This window comes from Mesocricetus auratus, unplaced genomic scaffold (assembly GCF_017639785.1).
Source record: "Mesocricetus auratus isolate SY011 unplaced genomic scaffold, BCM_Maur_2.0 Super-Scaffold_100009, whole genome shotgun sequence".
Taxonomy (NCBI): domain Eukaryota; kingdom Metazoa; phylum Chordata; class Mammalia; order Rodentia; family Cricetidae; genus Mesocricetus; species Mesocricetus auratus.
In genome coordinates, this window is record NW_024429193.1 from 30,532,947 (window position 1) to 30,551,993 (window position 19,047).

A 19,047-nucleotide genomic window follows, 5' to 3' on the forward strand; every position below is an offset into this window, starting at 1 on the left:
CTCCCTTGTGTGTCTAGGAAGAAAAATTCTCATTAGGAATTCTCATTAAGAATTTTTACTATGTGAGAGCAGAATTCTAGTCTGGAAAGTCTCACATTTAAAACTTTGAAGTTGTTAGGATTACCGTGCCTGCTGGCACAAAGGCAGGAGCAGATGAGAGAATTTTATGTCACAATGTAATGGCATCTCCAATCTAACGCTCGCCTCTTGGCATCTGAAAAAACTTGGTGCTTCTAATATACTCCTAAAAATGACAAAATTGGCTTTTTGCCTGGCTAAAAATATTTTAAAGTTTCCCATGTGCATTTGTTGCTTCTGCCCAAGTCTGCACATGTATTCGTGCTTCTTTCTTTCTCCTCAATGTCACTGAACGATTGAGAGCATTAGTGACTGTACCATGGGACCTGCACACCTGAGTCACACTCTCCCTGAGGAGAGTACACGCACTGCTGATTTTAGATGACACCTGTCAAGCCTTCACCATCAAAGCATTAGGTTCCATTGGTAGTTTAACATGCAGTAAAAGTGCGACTATCGACTCTATGGGAAAAGGTGCTTGTTGTCAAGCCTGATGACCTTGGTTCAGACCCTGGGACCTGCATGGTGGGCAGACAGATACAATTCTCACACGTTGTGCTCTGACTTCCATGTGGGCTGTGAAAGGTAGTGGTGGTTGAAACATTGCCTGCCACACATTGAATGTTCCTGACTTGAAATACTTAGACTTGATGTGTTTTGGAGTTTGGACTTCTTTCTTTCCATTTCTTTTCTTCCTTCTTTCTTCCTTTCCTTCTTTCTTTCTTCTTTGAGGTAGGGTTTTTTCTTTATAGCCCTGGCCATCCTGGAACTCTGTAGCCCAGGCTGGACTTGACCTCAGAGATCCCTCTGCCCCTGCCTCCCAAGTGATGGGTTAAAGGTATGTATCACCACCACCCAACTAAAGTTTAAATTAAAAAAACATTTGCATATACAGAATAAGATATTTTTGATAAAGATAGCCAAGCATCAAAATTCACTTATATTTCTTGTATATATACTCACAGCATAAAGATAATTTTTTATTTCTTGCTTATATATTCACTGCACCTGCATTTTTTACTATGACCAATCAAGTGAGGTCAGGAATAGAGTTTTGCACTTGTGACATTACATCAGAGCTCAAAATAATTGAGAGTTCTGGACCCTTTTGGATTTCAGATTCTCAAGTTAGGAACCTCTGACCTGTAGTTGATTTTCTTGTGGCTGGTTTTTCCCATGGCTGTCCCTTCATGGTTTTCACTGAGGTCTACTGAGCACTAGTTTGTAGATAAGGAAAAAAGGGAGGAATATAAACTTTACCTGCCAAGAGCATCCTAGTCAGACACTGTCCTTATAGACTGCCATAACCTGGATGTATTCACTTGTGGCTGCTAATACTGTGCCTAAATTTATCACTGTATATTGCACCCCAAGTTGTGCCTTTGGCTCGCCCAGGGATCCCTGCTTAGGATTGTCCCTAACCCAGCTCATCTGTCTACTATGGTGCGTACCACTGGGATAGAAGCATATGACATTTATCAAATTGCAAGAAAATCCTGTCAGTTCTTTCTTTCATATAAAAACATTTTAGAACTTTGGCTCCTTTTTCTTCCTCTTGTTGTTTTGTTAACATTGTCTATATTTAAAGTTCCATCATTGCAGGTTGTCATTTTCCAAGATCACTATATCACTACCCTGAAGTTTTCTCCCATGACTCATGGCCTCTGATAGTAATCAAGAAATGAAACACTGGGAGTGAAAAGTGATGAATCAGTTTTGATGGCTATTTCTATGAGTTGCAGGCTTTTTTTTTCTAGACAGGGTTTCTCTGTGTAGCTTTGGAGCCTATCCTGGCACTCGCTCTGTAGACCAGGCTGGCCTCGAACTCACAGAGATCTGCCTGCCTCTGCCTCCAGCGGCAGGTGGCTTTAATAATTCCTCTGTGCAGGGGGAGGGATTTTCCACCTCCTCCCCCTCCCTGTGGGCTGGAGACACAAGCATGTAAGGCTATGGGGCTAGGAGCACAGCTCACCAGGGCCTCTCAGCGGCCACCAGCAAAACCCTTGGCATACTCGTTCTAAGCTATATGGGTGACAGGCTCTGTCTACAGATGACACTGTGCACCTTACGCTTCCAGCCTTCTGAGAACACCTCTCTCAACATACTTCCCACCCAATAAAACGATTCTCATACCAGCTTCCTGAAGGGCATAGGTACTGATGTGAGCATCCCTTCCCCAAGCTCCACCACTGTCCTTTTCCATTGTCTCTATAGCCAGTATTTCCATTGCTCCTTAAGCTCTTCTATGCGTGTGTTTCTTCACCCCCACCCCGCCCTGCTTACTTCCAGACTCAGATTCTGGAGTTGGCAGTCACCAAGACACACCATAGCTCTCAATTTTATTCATTCATACCCACTCTCTAAACTAAAAAAACCCTCCTGTTCTTTGTTATTTGTTATCGTATCTGATAAGACCTCTAAACTCTAGCCAACTGACAGAAGGGTTTAATAAAATAAATGTCAATATTACAACAATCACAATCAATACTGTCACCCTACTACTATTGTTCAACTAATGCTCTGTGTATGTGTGTGTGTGTGTGTGTGTGTGTGTGTGTGTGTGTGCCCCTGTGTACCCACCCATACATGCACCCGTAGAGGACAGAGGTAGAATTCTGTCACTCTCCACTGGTCAATGGACCAATTGATTCAATATCCCCAAGCAGAACAAAGTAGCACAGATTTCATTGCACTACTCATAGCAACATATCATTCTTTTTGTTTTTTGCTCATTATGAATTAAATTTTATTATTTATTTCTTTCCCCCTAAACATCTTATTTTATATATTAATCCCAGTTCCCTCTTCCTCTCATCCTCCCATGTCCCCCCACCCACTCCCATCCCATCCTTCTTCTGCTCCCCAGGGAGGGTGTGGCCTTCTATGGGGGATCATCAAAGTCTGTCACATCATTTGGAGCAGGACCTAGGCCCTCCCCCATGTGTCTAGGCTGAGAGAGTATCCCTCTATGTGGAATGGACTCCAAATCCCATTCACACATTAGGTATAAATACTGTTCAACTACCAGAGGCCCCACAGACTGCCCAGGTCTCCTAACTGACACCCACTTTCAGGGGGCCTGGTTCTGTTCTCTGCTGGTTTCCAAGCTGTCAGTCTGAGGTCCATGAGCTCCCCCTTGTTCATGTCAGCTGTTTCTGTGGGTTTCCCCAGCCTGGTCTTGACCCTTTGGCTCATCACTCCTCCCTCTCTACAACTGGATTCTAGGAATTTGGCTCAGTGCTTAGCTGTGGGTGTCTGCTTCTGCTTCCATCAGCTACTGGATTAAGGCTCTAATATGGCATATAAGGTAATCATCAATCTCATTACAGGGGAATGGCATTTAGGACAGACTCTTTCCTATTGCTTAGAATCTTAGTTGTTGTCATCCTTGTATATCTCCCGACAGTTCCCTAGTGCCAGATTTATCTTTGAACCTATAATGGCTCACTCTATTAAGGTATCTCTTTTCTTGCTCTCCTCTATTCTTCCCCTGACCCAATCTTCCCAGGCCCTCATGTCCTCCTCTCCCCTCTGCTCCCCTCCTCTTCTCCCCTTCTCTTTCTCCTACCTCCCTCTCCCCTCCCCCCATGCTCCCAATTAGCTCAGGAGATCTTGTCTTTTTCACCTTCTCCAGGGGACCATGTATGTCTCTCTTAGGGTTCTCCTTGTTTTCTAGCTTCTTTGGAGGTGTGGGTTGTAGGCTGGTAATCCTTTTCTCTATGTCTATATATATGAGTGAGTACATGTTTGGCTTTTTATGACTGAGTTACCTCACTCAGGATGGTTTTTTCTAATGCCATCCATTTGCCTTCGAATTTCAAGATTCCATTGTTTTTTCCTGCTGAGTAGTACTCCATTGTGTTAATATACTACATTTTCTCAGTCCATTCTTCAGTTTAGGGGCATCGTGGTGGCTTCCAGGTTCTGGCTATTGCAAATAATGCTGCTATGAACATGGTTGAACAGATGTCCTTGTTATATGAATGTGCATCTTTTGGGTATATACTTAAGAGTGGGATTGTTGGATCTTATGGTAGACTGATTCCCATTTTCCTGAGGAGCCTCCATACTGATTTCCAAAGTGACTGTATGATTCTGCACTCCCACCACACTGAAAGAGTGTTCCCCTTTCTCCACATCCTCTCCAGCATAAACTGTCTGATGAGGGGAGTCCTTCTGTGTAGATGGTTGATTGATTTGTCTGATTGGTTGATAAATAAAGCACTGTTGGCCAATAGGGAAGCAAGATAGGTGGGACTAGGAGTTGAGGACAATTCTGGGAAATGTAGTAAAGAGTGGAGGATCGTCATGTGATCCCAGGAGGAGAGGGCGCAAGTCTAGCATTCTCAGTAAGATAAGACCTTATACAAATATATATTAGCCAGACTTTGGTGGCACATGCCTCTAATCCCAGCACTTGGGAGGCAGAGGCAGGTGGATCTCTGTGAGTTTGAGACCAGCCTGAGCTCATTCCAGGACAGCCTCCAAAGCCACAGAGAAACCCTGTCTTGAAAAACATATATATTAATTATTAACTCATAATTATATACATATAATTATATACATATAATTATGAGTTAATAATTAATATAGTGTCCTGAGTGTTCATTTAGGACTGGTGTGGCTCTGGGACCAGGCTGGCAGAAAGAATGCACACAATTGTCCTTGGTATTTTTGATTTTACCATTCTGACAGGAGTAAGATGGTGTCTCAGAGTTGTTTTGATTTGCATTTCCCTGATGGCTAAGGATGTTGAGCACTTTCTTAAGTGTCCTTTAGCCATTTTAGATTCCTCTTTTGAGAATTCTCTATTTAGTTCTGTAGCCCACTTTTTAATTAGATTGTTTGGTGTTTTGGTGACTAACTTCTTGAGTTCTTTGTATATTTTGGAAATCAGCCCTCTGTCAGATATGGGGACAACGTGTCATTCTTAAAACTGTGTGTGGCTTCTATAAATTTCCTTTGAATAAACAGTTAACAGTTTAATTCAAACAGTGGATGTGAAGGTTGTTGTGGATACAAAGATTGTTGTGATCACTGCAAGTAGAAGGCGTCATTCATTGAGAAATATTTGTTGAATGTGTCCTATGGGTCAGACTTTGTACTACACATTGTGCACACTGTACCTCATTCAATACTCAATGCAATTTTACGAGTCAGGTGTTCTTCTTAGGAGTGCTTGCTCAGGATCTGGAAGTGATTGCTATGCCTTCCTCCCCACTGTCTGTTAGCACCACTCAATTTCGCTTCTTCATGTTGTATATTCCCTCTCTACGCCCAGCCATCTGGGTGTAGAGCTGTTCCTGGGGAAAGGTTTTGATAAAAGCTGACTAGTGTCGATGATGGTTGGCTGTCCAGTTACCTGTTTGTATTTATAGATGAAGGCCAAGCAGTGTGTGTGGGGGGGAGGAAGTGACAAGTTTTAAAGAAACTCTGAAAGAAAAGTAGAAGTCGGTACATACCAAATTCATCCCTGAGTTAAGTAGGATACAAATGAGAGCAAGCACCAACCATCTCCAAATACACCTACAAATTTTAACTCAGTCGAAGGTCAGACGGTCTGGGTACCTTCAATAAAGGATTATCACATCAAACTTTAAAGGCTTATACTTTATGAAAACCTCACTGCAATTATTGTAGCTATACAGAGAAATGAGGATATAAAATATTTGTGATTTTTATTTCTTGGTGGGACCATAGTTAATTGTTAATTGTTGGGCCAAATTTTCTGTAATGACACTTTTACACTCATAAGATTATGATGCTTCTAATTTTTTTAAGAATTATTTATTTTATTGTGATGTGCATGAATGTTTTCCTGCACATCTGAATGTGTGTCACTTGCGTGGATGTGCACCCAATGCTTGCCTGGTTCTGGAAGGCATCAGAAGAGGACACTAGGTCCCCTACAGCTGAAGTTATGAGTGGCTATAAGTTGTCATGTGGATGTTTGGAACTGAACATGAGTCCTCGGCAAGACCAACAAGTGCTCCTAAACCACTGAGCCACCTTTCCAGCCTAAGAATGCAATGTTTTAAAAGTCTATTGCCTAAAAAGAAAAAAGTATTTATGACTTTTTAAGACTTTTATCACGTAGCCCATCTCAGAAATCTGGGAGCTTTCAGTGTGTTCTCTTGCCAGGCAGCCATAGTAGATGAAAACGGAAGTCTGAGCTAAAGACAAGAGGGGTGAAAACAGCTTAACTATTATGCAACACACTGTGGACATTCCACAGTGTCTCAATACAGCTATTCCCCAATAACAGTAGACAAGAAATAGCCTTCTAGATGGGAACTGAACATTCATGAAGTAGAAGTTGCATGTGCAGCAGGGCATCTAGGAACCCCCTCTGAGTTCTTTCCACATGGCATTTCCCTTCAGGTTCTTACACCTACCCCTGAGAGCAGGAGTGGCCACCACCATGAGCAGAAGCATGGGGCCTCCACAAGTGAACATGTTCACAATGTCATGCTTGGGGCTGGAGAGATGACTCAGTGGTTAAGAGCACTGGCCGCTCTTCTGGAGGACCTGAGTTCAGTTCCCAGTGCTCACATGGTGGCTTGAAACCATCCATTCCAGGGAAGTATACACCTTAGGATACACACACAGACATGCAAGCAAAATACTCATAATAAATATCAAAGAAAATATACCTCTTAAGTCCAAGAGAGAGGTGTGGGCTGGAGATGGGAATCAGAAGTTGTTAGCAAACTCATGGTGTTTAAAATATGTAGTTATAGGGCAGGTGTGATGGCATATGCCTTTAATTCCAACACTTGAGAAGCATGGGGCAGGAGGATCTCTCTGAGTTCCAGGACAGCCTGATCTACAAAGAGAAACTCACATAGGATCCACATAGCATGAAATGTGTCATTGTAAGCACTTTAAGCGCACAGTTTGATGTCATTAAACAATACATCATTTCACTTCTTATAACTGCAGCCCTCTTCCCACTCATGCTAACCTCTCATTCTCCCTCCCCTGAGTCTGGCCATCACTGTCCTACTCTTCAGAGAACCTGACTATTCAAAGTACCTCGGAGAAGTAGACTTACACAGCCTTTGTCCCTTTGTGGTTTGCGTCTTTCACTCCCTATGAGCCGCCTAAGCTCACCCATGCTGTGGCACGTTCTTCCTTTTCATGCTCACTGTGTGCATGCGCACACAGAATTTGTCTGCTGTTGTGATTGGTGGATGCACAAGTTGCTTCCATCTTTTGGCTATTGCAAATGCTATTGACGTGAACACGATTATACTGCTTTCTCTTTGAGACGCTGTTTTCAGTTCTTAGGGGTGCATGCTCAGAAGTGGGATGGTTAGATCATATGGGAATTCTATTTTTTTAATTTCTTATGGAATACAATGGTTCCGACTTCTCTGCATCCTCCCCAACACTTGTGAATTTCTCCTCCTAGTGGATATCCTAATGGATGTGAGATTGTATCTCATTGTGCTTTGGGTTTGGATTCCTGTGATGGAATTCAATTAGTAACAATGAGGATGTGTGTGTGTTCTTGTCATTTGTGTCTCTTCCATGTCTATTTGAAAACTTACCCAGTATCTTAAAATTAAGTCGTTTTTTGTGTGTTCTGAGTAGTATATAAACTTCATGTATCATGGATATTATATTAACTCCTCAGCAGGTATATGATTTATAAGCATCTTTTTTGTGAGTCTCCATTCTGCTGATAGTATCTTTTGGTAACACACTTTAATTCTGGATTTTTATTCTTATTCTATTGCTTGATGCATGCAATTGTCTCCAAGTCCAAGGTCATGAAGCTCAACTTCCACGTTTTCTTCTAAGAGCTTTACAATTGTAGCTCTTACATTTGAACCTTTGAGGTAATTTTTATTTCCTTCATTCTTTTGCCATGTGGGCATCCAGTTTTCCCAATGTCATTTACAGAAAAAGAATTGCACTTTTCTCATTGAGTGTTTGCATTACTCCTGCTGAAATCACTTCAGCACAAATATGGTGGTCTGTTGTGCAATCTCTCATTGGTCTGAACAGATGTATATTATGACTTTTGATTGCGATAAATTTGTGGTAAGTTTTATTTATTTATTATAAATGTTTTGTCCTCATGCGTGACTATGCACCAAGTGTATGCAGGTGCCCCAGGAAGCCAGGAAAAAACCCATCTGGAACTGGAGTTACAGACTATCATGATTAGCTGTGTTGGTGCTGGGGATTGAACCAGGACATCTGGAAACGCAGCTAGTGCTCCTGGCCCCTCAGCCATCTGCCCAGCCTTGTGGCAAGGTTTTAAACAAGGAAGCATGATCTTCTAACTTTTTTCTTTTAGAAGATTGTCTTAGCTGTTCATCCAGGGACACTTCACTTTCTATATGAGTGTTTTTGCTGGAATTATTAATTTTAAAATATTGGTGGTTTTCAATACTTTTTAATGCTTTAGTACGTTAAATACAAAGAAATGGGTTTTGCTATGTTATTTTCATGCACACATATCATTATATTTTGTTCTAGTTCATCCTTCCTCCATTTTCATTAATTTTAAACAAGAACAGCTGCTGCCACCCTCTATGAACAAATTCGTATTTACTTTTGTTACTTACTATATGTTTATGCCATTAAAACAACAGCACAGAAGTGTAGCTTTCAGTGGTTAAGGACAGGGTGGAGGAACAATGAAAGGCTTTTTCTCAAACCGTGTGCTTTGTGTACTTTAGATACTGTGTGAGAAAAATCTGACTGATGACGTCAGTCTTAGAGTACAGCATTTATATTAAGTAGGAAAAATGGAAGCGTTTTATTAAAGTATAAACCTGCATTAAGTTTGAGTAGCTACAATTCTGGGATGTATTTACTTACTCAACAAATATTTAGTAAGTTTTTTTAACCAAGAGAACATATAGATTACACAGAGTCTTTGCTTTTGGAGGAAGTAAATACTAAGTAACATTAGAGTTTAATTCAAGTCTAAATGTGCCATGAATTTTCTCTTTCGTATTTAGTCTTTTTGTCAGTCTATGGAGAAGTAGTGTTAGCCTCATCTAGACACTAATGAAACCGGGTTTGGAGTTGTACTTTTAGTAGCAGATCATGCTGCTAAGGTTCAATCCTCAGTGCCACAAGATAAATGACTAAATTTTAAAAAATAATAGAGAACGATGAAGAAGAGCCTGGATGTCTCACTGAAGGTGACACAGAGATTAGCAGCGAGGCTTGGAGAAAAGTTCAAGGTTGTGTGCTGTCAGCACTCATAGCTTGTCATTACTCGGGGTTTCTCTGTGCTCTTAGGAGACAACTGTCTGTAAAGCAAACACAAACATGCTGAGCAATAGGGTCTCCTCCATTAGAGGCAGTGCAAGATTCAGAGAAGAGCTCATTGGGGTGGAGAGAAGCAACATTCAGAGAAGAGCTGATTGGGGTGGAGAGAAGCAAATCCATCCTGCCTTGAACTTGGAGTGCTGGTCCCACTATTAGACACCGAGATACAAAAGAGAACCTGTGAGATGCTGCCGCACCAGCAGGAGGCACTGTGTACTGGGAAAAGCAGTTGGATGATGAGCTACTGATAGAAGGTGGTGTCAAACGCTGTCCCAGAGTTGGGAACAAAGCATAGAAAACAAATGGATAAGGGGACAGGGCGAATACGGGCAAGGTACAGTGACATATGAGCTATCATGCTAAAACCCACTTATTTATACTTCCATTAACTACTGATGATTGAGACAGTGACAGAACAGAAAACAAATATCAAGGGCACGCTTTCAGGATAATATGGTCAAGTTCAATGTGGCAGAAGCTACATCAATGGCAGGTCATGCTAAATCAGCAGATTGGAGTTGAGGAGTTGGGAATTCATTCTTCAGGCTACACAAGCTGCTTTTAAGTAACAAAGTAGCAGTTTCTTCTTTTCAAGAATCTCCCTGACAGTGTGTGAAGGATGTGCTGTTAAGAGCTAGGAGAGACGGGCAGGAAGGCCAGTACGGAAGTTAGTGGTCCAGACTGGAGACAGACAGAGCCCAGCACGGGAGATACACGAAGAGGGCTTGAAAAGCAAAACCACGTTTACGAGGCACAGTTGGTCACCTTCATCAGCTGTGAGATGTGCTAAGGCCAAGGAGAGGGAAAAGAATAGAAACAGTGTCCTTGGAGCAGGTGCATGATCAGAGGCACCCTGGAGTTTCAGCACATGGAAGATTCCTGGAGCATCTGATAAATATATAAGGCTCAATGCCTTGTTGATGTTCTCTTTACATACTTAGCCGTGCTAAAATATTCATGTTATAGATCCCCCACACACACACCCTGCACACACCCAAGAAGTTTAAGCATGCTTTGTGATTCTATCCACAGATTTTGTAGCAAACTCTGTTTCCATAGATAGCATAGGCGTAGCCTTTGTCATCACCACAACTGAAGCTCTATAGATTTGTGAAACAATTGATCAGTACATTTGTTTCCACGATGAAGTTTGGGCAGATTAATGCATTGTTATTAAAATGAAGCTTAAAAAGGTTATTGACCAGGTTAACAATATACAGGGCCATATTCATGCCCCATAAATTTTTCTGTGGGTCACCACCTGCCTTGTAAATCACTGAGCTATTTTTGCTCTTTAGAGTGCCCCAATAGCATTCATTAATAAGTAAAACAAACAGGAAGTTCAAGACTATAGTTGTAGTCCACCAGAAGAGGGCAGCAGTGATACTCCAACAAGAAGAATAGATTTAACCAGCTCTGATAATGGCTTTAAAACTGGTAGAACCAGGGTAACAGAGAGGGCATAAATAGCCGGTGCCAACATCCTAGTTAGTATTCAAAATTAACTCATTTTCGATTCCAGAAACACATTCGCTAAAATTTCAGGAAATCTTATGAAATTCCATAGTGTGACAAGGTAACATTTGTGGGGGTTTCTGTTAACAATGATGAGGATTGGTAATAAGAGGTACTCTGAAGAACTTAGACTCCTTTGTAGAAAAAGGTTAGAGAATGACATAAAATTAAGCCTTTTGTGTCGTGCAGGGACTATAGGGAAAAACTATAATAGTTGAAAATTATCAAGAAGCATCTTATTTTCTTGGAACATTGAAGATGTCCTTGAAACAAAAGGAAATGCTTCCAACTTATCAACAGTAAGATATGCACAGGAGTAGGCAACTAACAGTGGCTTCCCAGATGGAGCCCACACAGTTTTGGTAAGCACTGAACAGCAATGGAGGGGTTTTCTCCAAGGTACTAGAAATTAATACTAATATTTAAGAAAGACTAGCATTAGGCCCACAGAAGGAAACAAGGCAGATTATTTTTAGCTGTCTTATAGTATTATATAATTGTGAGGAAGAAAGATACTTAATAAAACTGAATAGTTTGCTAGCTATAATTGAGAGAATTTTTTTAAAGAAAAAAAAAGGGGGAAACCAGTCTACTGAAAGCCTCCAAACGAGAGTTGATATGGAAAGGGAAGTGAGTTGCAAACAGGACTCAAGAAGAACTTATTTTAAGTTAGTTTTGGAGGGGAAGGGCTGGGTGGAAGGGAGGGGAAGGGCTGGGTGGAAGGAAGGGCCCCAGCCCCCTTGCTTCCAACTCTTGAGTGCTAAGATCATATTCAGTATAATGCAATTCCCAGCTGTTGATTTTAAGGCCTATCTATAATGTTTTCTAACTTTCTTTTAGCTATAAAGAAAACAGATAAGGCAAAACTTACAGATTCCTGAAAATCAGGAAGTATCGAGTAATTGTTGCTACAGCTTTGCCAGCTTACAGAGCAACAGCACACCCTGAGCCTCCCTGACGGTCTGTGTGATCCCAGTCCAGATCAGCCATCAGCCCACTCATCTCTCACCCCCCCCCCAGGTCTCCCGCTCACCTGTTTTTTACAGACATCTCTGCCCTCCCCTATTCCCAGGCTGCTGAGTCTGCCTACATTTTTTGGCCACGTAGGCTGCTTGTGTTTTTAAAATCTCCTTAGATGTCTGTCCTGTCCCTGAGGTTTCTGTCGCATCACTTCCTGTACTGGGGTTCACTGGGCAGTTGGGGTTAAATCTGAGACAGTCCTCAGCTGGCTGGCTGCTTCTGGGTGAGCCTCAGTTGGCTTCTCCGTCACACACCTCGGTTCTTTCATTTCTCCTCCTCTTCTGTCTCCAGAGCACGATTTCAACCCCAAAGCTAGCTTTACCCACTCCTGCTTCCTAAGGCTCAGATTTCCCTTTCTGCAGTTTTAGGGGACTTGGTTCTCCAGGAAGAACTCTTGGTTTGCCTGTAAATCATCAGCCATTATGTATCTGGCCCTGTGCCTTGGAGAAACATGTTCTGCTTTGTATCCAAGCCTACTGGGCTTTTCTCAAGCCAACCTCTTCTACCCCTTTTATGATTCCTCTCATTGTTTAAATTCCCTCTCTTCCATTTTAACTTTGTTTTTGCTTTTGGCATCTTTTCCTTAGCTATTGACTAGATGCTGGCCTACAGGATAAGTCTTATGAAAAATTCATCTCTCTTGAGACTGTTAATGCCCTCCTCCTCATAACATAAGTTCTTCTAAAAATAGTGTATGTGTGCACCCTTATCCCTTTTGCTTCTTTGACATTCACCCATCAGCCTCTTCCAGTCTGCCCTTTCAGGGAAATAGCTACTCATTAGATCAACAAGAGCTTTGGTTGCCTGGGTCTCTTGCCTTTCCTTCGACTTCTCCAGAACTTGAGCTGTTGCACGAATAACAAAAACCCAGAGACAGATATTGGGGCTCAAGCTGAAGATCATAAAAGCAAACCAGTCAACCACTAGAGAGCTCTTACCTCTACCAAGGCTAGGTCTATCCTGTCCTCAGCCTGACTGCAGACTGAACATACTGCACCCCTGTCTCCGCCTGCTTTATATTCCTTTCTAATGCTGGGACTAAAGGCGTACACCACCACTGCCTGGCCTCTATGGCTAACTAGTGCGGCTAGGTTTGCACTCTGATCTTCAGGTAAGCTTTATTTGTTAGATCATAAACAAAATATCACCACATTGCTCAATGCACAGCATCCTGTCTCCTGCACTTTGAGGGTTCTAGTATTTCTAATTTCTAGATCTTGCTTTCCTACTCTCTGGCCCCTGAGTGGAGCCATCCTCTCAAAATCTGGCTTTCTTTCATAGTTTATCCCCTCCCTCCCCTCCTGGCATGTCGGTTGAGCTCAGGACCTCATGCATGCTACTGAAATACTCCACATCTGAACTGCATCCCCCAGGAAGTTCACAATGTATCTCTGTCTGCACTGTCTTCTCCATATGGATGATTCTCAAACGTCTCTAGTTTGAATCTCTCATGAATTTACTTCATATTTCCCACCTTCTGTGAAACACTCCATCAATCTTCATGCTGCTGTGGGAGTTTCCAACAGACCAAGCCTGAACTCAGGACAGCCAACACGGCCTGTGGAACCTTGCACCTCTGTGCTTACTGCAACCCCATTCCAACTCCCTGAGCCCGATGTGCATCTCTCCACACTGCGACTCTGCTCCTCAGATCCAGCCTGACACAGGTCACTCACTGGTGACTTCTTGCCCTCGTGTATAGCCTCCACTGGTCTTCTGAACAAAGCTTACTTCCTCAGACAGACACTCAACCATTTGTGGTCATGGAAGTCTTGATGTACGTCTGTGAACCCTGAGCCCTGAAAGTTCTGATGCCTTTTTCATCCTTGTAGCACTCCAGGCCCTGGCACATAGCAAGTGCTCAGAATATTTTTCTTAATTTGTAAAGTTGCCACAGACTTTTATTTTTAAGAATTGGTTTTCTTGATGAGTGGTGATGGCACATTACTCTAATTCCAGTCCTTGGGAAGCAGAGGCAGACAGATCCCTGTGAATTCTAGGCCAGTCAGGTCTATGGATGGAGTTCATGGATAGCCAGAGATACACAAAAAATCCCTGTCTGGGGGGGGGAATAATTGGTTTTCTTGAAGAGCACAGAATTTGTAATAGGTAGGCTACAAGGTGGAAGATATAGAAATATTTTTTAAAGTACCTTATATTGGGGCTGGAGAGATGGCTCAGAGGTTAAGAGCACTGGCTACTTTTCCAGAGGTCCTGAGTTCAATTCCCAGCAACCACATGGTAGCTCACAATCATCTGTAATAAGGTCAGCTGCCCTCTTCTGGTGTGCAGGGATATATGTAGGCAGAGCACTGTGTACATAATAAATAAATAACTCTAAAAAAAAGGTACCTTATGTCAATAAAGTTGACACTTTTACTTTTAGTTCTGTCCTAGTTTGGGTTTTGCTGATGTGACAAACACAAGAATCCAAAGTAACTTGGGGAGCAAAGGGTTTATTTAGCTTACGCATCAGCCCCTCATAAAGGGACATCAGGGCAGGAACTCAAGGTTTAGACTCGGAGATGGGAACTGAAGTACAGACCATGGAGGAACACTGATTACTGGTTTATTCCCCGTGGCATGCGCAGGGCCACCTGCGCGGAAGTGACACTACTCCCAGTGAGCGGGAGCCTCACACGTCAACCAATAACCAAGCCGTTCAATCCTCCTCGCATCTCATTTTCATGTGTTTGTGTGCTCTTTCCTGCTGCTAGGATCGCCCCGTGCTTGCCCACCAGCAATAGCAGTCCTTTGATTACTATTTCTGATTGAATTGGGACAGACAGCTAACTCCAGAAGTTGTTGAATCCTTGAATCTGCTAAGATTTTATGTCTGAGTCACGGATGCTGTGGCTGAGTGGATGTTGAGGGCCTGAGTCAGGAAGGGGGGTCGTATCAGTAGATCTAATCAGAAGCATGGTTAGAAAGGGATGCCCAGCAATGCCTGCCGGCTTCACCTCTGCTCCCTTACCAACTAGCGTTGTGCCTGGCACATAGTAGACCCTGTGAAGCACAGTGAAAGACAGACACAGACAGCTTCCCTAACAGCTCCCATTTCCTGGTTTTAACCCCCTTCCCTCCACACAAAGATGGTTTCCTGTCCTTATTTCTAAGAGATATGCTTGCATCTGTCCAGCAAACCCCTCCTGTGCCAAAGCTACTCGGGTACATCTAGTTCCTATAACCAAATTAAACCTAAGAATATCTTAACTTGGGAGCCCCATCAGTCATCATCCCACAAATCTCGTAGTTCCTGCTGACACAGGTATGTACACTCTTGGAAACCAGATATCTCAGTGAGCTGTCCAGAAATCACCGAATTGCCGCAGTGTGCATGCCTCTGCTTTACCATTGGGAATCCTACCCTTTTGAGATAGAGGAAAGTGCATTCATTAGAATACAACTGAAATAGAGGGATTACGTTCAAATGAAAACCCAGTGGCGGCCTTTGAAGGCAAGCCCTGAAGAGAATGCAACCCTGATCCTAATGTGAAGGTTCTTTTGTAGAGACGGCCTCTGTCCACACAACACAGATCCAGGTTCTGTTGTCCTTTAATACCTATGGGAAGGATCAGGCTGGGTCAGGAGACATTTGCCAACCCGAGCTCTGGAGACAAGAGCGGGACAGGCCTATACGAGACTTCTGAAATACCAGTGGGCTGTGCTTGTGGTAGCGCAGGGGACTCCTTTGCAAGTTCTGCCTTTAGATTCAGTTCTTGTGCAGCAGATGGAGGAGGAGAATCATTTCTTCCTGCCCACCAAGCAGTAGGACAGTACCCCTGCCCTGGAGGACATATATGAACTTTAAAAAGAGGAGGACTTTGTAGTTTAAAGAGCCATGAACAATCATCATAGGTCTGAAGAAACAGACAAACAAAATACTTGAAGGCAACTAGGAGGTTGCTCACATGTAGGGTCTAACACCAACTTCACACCCTTGAACTAGCTCTATGGCCTTGGTCAAGCTGCCAAACCTCTAGTAATTGAGAAGAGCAATACTTCATAAATTTACATTAATTTCATAGATTTAGTAATTGAGAGTAACAGTACTTCATAGATTTACCTTAATTACAGATAATGCCTGTAAATTCTTAGTCCATTGCTAAAAGCTGAATGGTCAGTATTGGGGGTGGGGGAAATGATAGCATGTATGTTGTCAGGGCTTGTGTAATGCAAATATTAATGAAAAGAAGATTTGCTAGTCGAAAGAAAAGGAAAACAGATTGCTCGAAGTGTAGAAATGTAGCACTGAATCCATGTTTAAGGCTTCCTTACTATTGCCACTCTAACACAGCTCCCTAAACATTGGGGAATAAAAGGGGCCACAACAAATTTCTAACGAGACAGCAGCTACAAGGCAAATACCCACCAGTCATGGGTATCAATAAATAATAATAAATTAATAAATTCCAAGTAAAGAGGCCTTGTGTAAACTCTTGTTCCATCTTCTGAAGACCTTAGAAGCAGTTGATAGACTGTGACCTGTAGATGGCGAACTTGGATAATGGAACCACTAAGCAGGGACCGCCTGGCAAACTGCGTTTTGTGTTTAAAAACAACAAACAAACAAACAAAAAACCCCAACAAGTCAAAAAATAATAAATAACAGCAACACAAAACTGGTACACTAATAAAGGTTGACTATGGTTCTGCGACAAAAGGGATCCTTAGGGTGTGAGGAAACCTTTTCTGAAGGGACTGTGTGTCTGTCTGGGGAAGCGATTTTCCTCTGTGACACGCTGATGAGGGGCTGGTAGGAGGGTTTGGCTCGGACTGAGAGTTCACCCTGGCTGCAGTGTCTGAGGCTATAGAAAGGTGTGTCATGCGGAGACCATAAGTAGCTTTCCCAGCAGCCCCTGGGTGGTGGTGAAGTGCTGCCTCTCCAAACGGTGGACACACCAGTACTCATAACCCAAATCCAGGCTGCATCCACAGCGTCTGGGCCTTTTTATCTAGATAAATAATTATGTACTCCGGGGACTTGCTTGTGGCCACAGCTGAGTGTTTGCTCTTCCTACTCCCCATGGTAACCCTTTAGAGACCAATTATCATCCTTTATTGACATCGTTTTGCTGGCTGACAGAGATTTCCCGAGTGACACATCAGGCATTCAGGACTCCTAAGGGACCTCTTTAATATTCTCATATCATCTATTTGTTCTACGTGAGAAACATTTTCTCTCTTAAAAATTCTGTCATGGAGTAAGGTGGGATCTTTACAATCCTAGGTCACAAAGACAGCATTTGTGGGCTTGTGGGAGGGAAATCGGTGTGACTTTCCAAACTGTGCATGTTCATGCAGTGGCCCGAGAGGTTTTGTTGGTCTTTTCAGTTGTGAAAGCCCGGCAACTCCCCCAGCATGATAGATGGGTGACCTTTTGCTGCATTACGAATCAGGGTCACTGTTTCCAAAGAGCCTCTTGGCTTGTGGGTCAGGTGAAGGGACATCTCTAGGCTTCCATGCTTCTCTGCCCTGCCATTTATCATAGGGCTGTAATTATCACCTCTACACTCTGGGCTCCCCATGAGTGTGAGCTTCTGGAGTCCACATATCGGTGCCTTCGTCTCCGGCACGTACACTCCGTGGAAGACTGAAGAATCCTTGTGCTTGGAGAGGATGATAGGACAGTGAGCAAGGTGAAGAGCAGTTTGGAAGAGCAATACAAGCTAACTGCTTATGGAGCAATGTGCCCACATTAGACAGTATTGTTCCTAAGGCATAGAGAAGGAAAAAGGAGTTATCTGTGGTGGCCCACATCTTTAATCCCAGCACTTGGGAGGCAGAAGCAGGTGGATCTCTGAGTTTGAGGCCACCCTGGTCTACATGTAGAGAGAACTCCAGGACAGCCAGAGCTATACAGAGAAACTCTATCTTAAAAACAAACAAACAACAGGGAGTGTTTAATCTAATCTGCTGATTTTTGTGTCCTCAAAAAGCGAAGGTACAACTGAATATTGGTGCCTATTTCCCAGGAAAAGTTTATGTCTCCAGAGACCTTTGTGTTGACTTTCCTAAACTCATGCGTTTCATGTCTTCAAAGCTGAATCTTAGCGCTCAGCATGAGGCAATCTTGGTTTGCAGATTGCTTTTAAATCATGAGGTTGCAGCTCACCTATGATATGGGAAACTAGAAACTGCCAGACAACTGGAAATGATGTTATGTCAGAAGGGATCTGGGGGACAGGAGAGATGGCTCAGTAGGTGAGAGCATGTACTGACCCTGTAGACGGTCCAACATCTCTTCTCAGCACCCACCTTAGGCAGCTCATAATGACCTGTAACTCCAGTTCCATGAGAACTGATGCCTATGGCTTCCATAGGCACCTGCACCCCTGTGAATATGCCCTGACATACACACATACATCAATTAAAATAAAACAGATATTTAAGAAAAATTTTAAAGATTGGATTTGGATTTGAAAATGCTACCAGTGAAAGGCAGACCAGGGAGCGGGTGGCAGAGGGGAATGATAAGAATCAGACCCTGATTGACAATCCAAGTAGAAGCAGTGTTTGGGTCACTCACACTTAGTGCCCCTGGAGTGGACAGGGGGGCGTCTGGCATGAAATAACAGCGATGTTCAAGGGCACAATGACACACACTGATGGAGTACAGGACTATGTGTCTGTCCATGGTAAACACTCAATAAAGACTAGTTAAATAGACAAGCTATTGTGTGGCCGAGATGCTAAGGGGACCTATGGACCCTCACTAAAGGCAAGGCTTATTTATTTGCTTATATAGTTACTTAGGTACTGATATACAGGAATTGGAATGGCACGCATTATTAAAATGTACATAAACAAGTGGAGGAAAAAGTAACCTGGAAAACGTGTATGGAAGGGGCTAGTGAAAAGGCTCCCTGTTTAAAATGTTTGCTGCACCAGTGTGAGGACCTGAGTTCGGATCCCCAGACCCCATGTAAATAGCACGTGGGCACAGTTGCCAACCCATAAATCCAGCTCTCAGAAGACAGAGACAAGGCAACCCCAGATCAAGCTGCCTACCTGGACTAGCTGAATCGGTGAGCTCTGCGTTCAACTGAGAGACCCTGCTTGATGAAAAAGGTGGAGAACAGCCAGCCATGGTACATATGTATGCCCACACACATGCATGGCACCACACACACACACACA

At 43.0% G+C, this 19,047-nt stretch overlaps 1 protein-coding gene across 2 annotated transcripts in view; it reads left to right on the top strand.

Annotated features, from left to right (window-relative positions):
• The window catches only part of Alpk1 (alpha kinase 1), a 111,989-nt gene that overhangs the window by 671 nt on the left and 92,271 nt on the right, over positions 1-19,047 (top strand). The window lies entirely within an intron of this gene.